Source organism: Tachypleus tridentatus, chromosome 13 (assembly GCF_004210375.1).
Source record: "Tachypleus tridentatus isolate NWPU-2018 chromosome 13, ASM421037v1, whole genome shotgun sequence".
NCBI lineage: Eukaryota > Metazoa > Arthropoda > Merostomata > Xiphosura > Limulidae > Tachypleus > Tachypleus tridentatus.
In genome coordinates this window covers 271536534-271541550 of record NC_134837.1, presented here as the reverse complement: position 1 = coordinate 271541550, position 5017 = coordinate 271536534, and the positions used below count along the sequence as shown (strand labels likewise).

The following is a 5017-nucleotide window of genomic DNA, read 5'->3' as shown; positions in this document are numbered from 1 at the left end:
AAGGCAGCTAGTCATCACCACCCACCGCCAACTCTTGGGCTACTTTTTTACCAACGAAAAGTGGGATTGACCGTCACATTATACGCCCCCACGGCTGGGAGCGCGAGCATGTTTAGCGCGACGCGGGCGCGAACCCGCGCCCTTCGGATTACGAGTCGCACGCCTTACGCGCTTGGCCATGCCGGCCCAACGTTCGACGAAGAATCTGACCAGCAATTTAGAACTCCTGTTCCATGGAAAGGGTTCATGAGGTTTTCTTTCTATTTCAAATGCGTGAAGAGTGTGAAACGTCGATTCACGCGACCTTATTTTAAGTTTAGGTAACGTACCTTCTTAGTTGTACAGGTAATGTTTAAAGATCACGATTCCGTCAGTGTTTGTTGAGAACAACTATTCAAGCTGGGACAGCTAATCAACCTATATGTTTCTTTCTTTAACCTTTTGTTTTAAATAGCGGTTAGAACTATTGCATGGATATGCGAGTTATCATCTGCAACTTATTATTGACGGAAAAGAGTTAAGGCAATTCTTCAAAATCGTTCACCACCGACTGTTTGATGTACTTTATTTTTACCGATCGGTGGAATTGGCGATAATATCGTAACTTCCCCTACGTCTGACAATACATACATGTTATTTGATTTGAATTGGAAATAAACGAACCACAGATAGCGACTCAAAGGTCTTAAACGCCATGTCTTGCCACTCTTACAGGGAAGAGAAGCGACAAGCTATAGAGATCATTGTTTTCTTGAAGACTCCTTGTTCTGTTTATCAATTTTTGTCTGATTTCTTTATTTTTCCAGAATGTCTTCACTTAGTAAAGGCTGTTTGCGATGCTTAATATCTTATTGTTCTTATGGAATCTCCTGTTTTACGTACTTATTTAAAAATTGTATTTCTTTCACATGAATATAGTGAAGATTAAATAGGTACGAGGAAATTACGATGCCACGACAGCAGAATATTCATTATTCTGAAGTGTTTCCTGCTTCCAGGTGCAGCTGGTTCTTGTAAACGTTTTTTTTAACAAGATTCTATGTTTTGGTAAAGTCATTTTCAACGAGAACAACGATATATAACCTTGAGATACGACGTAAGTCGCCAAGAGTAGATGGTTTTTGAAGAGAGTGTTTTCAAAACAGATGAGACCTCTTCTGCACATTAGACGTTTTCCCACCGATGTGATATCCTACAACCCACGATTGTCAACGTACGGTTAAAACTAGAGCGCCTTTACAAAATTATCATTTTAGGAGCTTGAAAGTCACCATGAAACTTTGTCGTATTGAACACCTTGAAGAAGTTGTGTTTGAGAACGAAACATCAGCCAGAGTGCGATCATCTAATTGGTCACAAGATAAGAAATATGAAATATTTTTCGGAGGTTCCATAAAGATATTGAAGGATTTAAAAGACGTATTAAATCGCTTATTACGTTTTCGTGTTAAAATTGTGATCAAAAAAATTAAAGTTATGAAATTCTTCTGTTCAGTTTCTGCTAGAAAGAGAAAAGAATGAGTAAATTAAATTGCACGTTTAAGGGCAATTGAGCGAGGTGTGAAAACGTTGAATACTGTAGGCTCGAGGATGTCGTTTGAAGACACGTTAGCACATTATCAAATTACTTTTGGCTTTGGTAGACAAGGAAGAGTGTTTTTTTATTTACGGTTATATGTAAAGCTGTCATTATATTTGTGTTTGTTTAGTTTGCGAAATGAGATATTTTGAAACGTTGATGATTAATTTTGAAAACAGTAAAAAGGAAAAAAACAGGAAGTGACGTGCTTGTGGTGTAGTGGTTATCACATCCGCTTAACACGCGGAAGGTCCCAGGTTCGATCCCTGGCAGGCACATATTTATTATTTAAATCGTTTGTTTCCTTTTAAATCAGTTGGTAAGAACGTGAAACGAAATTTTCATCATAAATTCAGTGTGAGAGCGTGTGACGGCTGTGAGATGTCACAGGATTTACACACTTTTTTCCTATACTTGTAACCACCTTCCGAAATTCGTATAAATGTTGTTTAATAAACCGAAAAAGAATCGCTATTGGTTTTGGATATAATGCGTGCACGGCTGCGAAATTTCACGTTTTCAATAGGCCTTCGTGTAATCGTATAACGTTCGACGAAGAATCTGACCAGCAATTTAGAACTCCTGTTCCATGGAAAGGGTTCATGAGGTTTTTTTCTATTTCAAATGCGTGAAGAGTGTGAAACGTCGATTCACGCGACCTTATTTTAAGTTTAGGTAACGTACCTTCTTAGTTGTACAGGTAATGTTTAAAGATCACGACTCCGTCAGTGTTTGTTGAGAACAACTATTCAAGCTGTGACAGCTAATCAACCTATATGTTTCGTTCTTTAACCTTTTGTTTTAAATAGCGGTTAGAACTATTGCATGGATATGCGAGTTATCATCTGCAACTTACTAGTGACGGAAAAGAGTTAAGGCAATTCTTCAAAGTCGTTCACCACCGACTGTTTGATGTACTTTATTTTTACCGATCGGTGGAATTGGCGATAATATCGTAACTTCCCCTACGTCTCACAATGCATACATTTTATTTGAATGGAATTGGAAATAAACGAACCACAGATAGCGACTCAAAGGTCCTAAACGCCATGTCTTGCCACTCTTACAGGGAAGAGAAGCGACAACCCATGGAGATCATTGTTTTCTTGAAGACTCCTTGTTCTGTTTATCAATTTTTGTCTGATTTCTTTATTTTTCCAGAATGTCTTCACTTAGTAAAGGCTATTTGCGATGCTTAATATCTTATTGTTGTTATCGAATCTCCTGTTTTACGTACTTATTTAAAAATTGTATTTCTTTCACTTGAATATAGTGAAGATTAAATAGGTACGAGGAAATTACGATGCCACGACAGCAGAATATTCATTATTCTGAAGTGTTTCCTGCTTCCAGGTGCAGCTGGTTCTTGTAAACGTTTTTGTTGAACAAGGTTCTATGTCTTGGCAAAGTCATTTTCAAGGAGAACAACGATATATAACCTTGAGAGACGACGTTAGTCGCCAAGAGTAGATGGTTTTTTGAAAAGAGTGTTTTCAAAACAGATGAGACGTCTTCTGCACATTAGACGTTTTCCCACCGATGTGATATCCTACAACCCACGATTGTCAACGTACGGTTAAAACTAGAGCGCCTTTACAAAATTATCATTTTAGGAGCTTGAAAGTCACCATGAAACTTTGTCGTATTGAACACCTTGAAGAAGTTGTGTTTGAGAACGAAACATCAGCCAGAGAGCGATCATCTAGTTGGTCACAAGATAAGAAATATGAAATATTTTTCGGAGGTTCCATAAAGATATTGAAGGATTTAAAAGACGTATTAAATCGCTTATTACGTTTTCGTGTTAAAATTGTGATCAAAAAAATTAAAGTTATGAAATTCTTCTGTTCAGTTTCTGCTAGAAAGAGAAAAGAATGAGTAAATTAAATTGCACGTTTAAGGGCAATTGAGCGAGGTGTGAAAACGTTGAATACTGTAGGCTCGAGAATGTCGTTTGAAGACACGTTAGCACATTATCAAATTACTTTTGGCTTTGGTAGACAAGGAAGAGTGTTTTTTTATTTACGGTTATATGTAAAGCTGTCATTATATTTGTGTTTGTTTAGTTTGCGAAATTAGATATTGTGAAACCTTGATGATTAATTTTGAAAACAGTAAAAAGGAAAAAAACAGGAAGTGACGTGCTTCTAGCGTAGTGGTTATCACATCCGCTTAAAACGCGGAAGGTCCCAGGTTCGATCCCTGGCATGCACATATTATTTATTGGAAAGCGCCGGTTCTCGTCATCGAGTACAGACGTGTTTTTCGAGCTCTTATTGCCTTAGTGTAAATTTAACAGCTAAGCTTAGTGAGCGTGTAGTTCTTTTTTTTTTTGCCAGATTTTTTTTTTTTTCCTGTTGTTTGACGATGTCTTCATCAACCAAGAAGGTCATGGAAGTTATGCGTCGTACAGTTTTTGTGGAAACGACTAATTCAAGCCATGGGGACGTTATCCATTCTGTTATTTCTACGTTTGGTGCTGCTTCGGTCACTGCTGTAGTTCCTCGCCCGGGTGGATATGAGGTAACTTTTGTTCTTCCCGCCGATGTGGATCTGGCTATAGATGCTGGTCTAATTGTAAATGGTGTGCACTGTTCGGCTAATGGTGTCACTAAACGTACTATTACTGTGTCATTTATGGACGTCCCAGAATATATCGACGATGATATTATACTAAATAAACTTAAAGATTATGATTGTGAAGTGAAAAGCCCTATTGTGTGGAAGAGGGACCAGGGCATATACTTAGGTATACGCCATGTTCGTGTGTGTTTTAGTGAGAAGTGTATCTCTTTGCCGTACGTAGTGAAAGTTTTGATCCTTTGGGCAAGGCGGTAATGTTAAAAGTGAAGCATGATCGCCAGTCAAAAGTATGTAATTTATGTTTGGGGCGGATCATCTATATCGCGATTGCCCCAGTTTATATGCCGACATTGTCATATGCAGGGACACGTCCGTCAACGTTGTCCCAAGCTTGTTGTTCCTCGAACTTCCTCTAGTGACGACGCTGAAGTGGCCACGCCTACTACTTCTCGTGACGCCGCTGAAGTAGACACGGCTGCTCCCTCTCGTGCAGTGCCTCATGATGTTGACACCATTTCTGTTTGTCCACGCGTTGATTCGGAGGTTCCCCTTTCAAAGGAGGCTGCAGCTACCCATCGGGTGGTGGACGATGTTTCTGCCCGACGATCGACGGTTTCTGGTGGGGCCAGGGAACGTGCAAGTAGTCACCCCCCTGCTGCAGGACGCAATTTTGATCGTCACTTCCCGCCACTTCCGGTTAGTGGTGTGAGTACCGCCGGCGATGTGGAGGTGCCTCTTCCTCGTCGTTGGAGGTATGCTAGTGTGGTGGCAATGTCTCCTGGTGACACTTCTAAGAAGGGCAGTGGACGAAAACGGGTGTCGGACGTGCCAATACTACGGATATCTCGGGCGAAG

General features: G+C 39.9%; 2 non-coding genes across 2 annotated transcripts; both read left to right on the top strand.

Moving 5' to 3' along the window:
- Positions 1 to 1784: 1784 nt before the first annotated feature.
- On the top strand, positions 1785 to 1857 carry TRNAV-AAC (transfer RNA valine (anticodon AAC)). The gene has a single exon. It is a non-coding gene; the product is annotated as a tRNA-Val (tRNA).
- A 1863-nt stretch (positions 1858 to 3720) lies between these two features.
- On the top strand, positions 3721 to 3793 carry TRNAF-AAA (transfer RNA phenylalanine (anticodon AAA)). Its single transcript has one exon. It is a non-coding gene; the product is annotated as a tRNA-Phe (tRNA).
- Positions 3794 to 5017: the final 1224 nt, after the last annotated feature.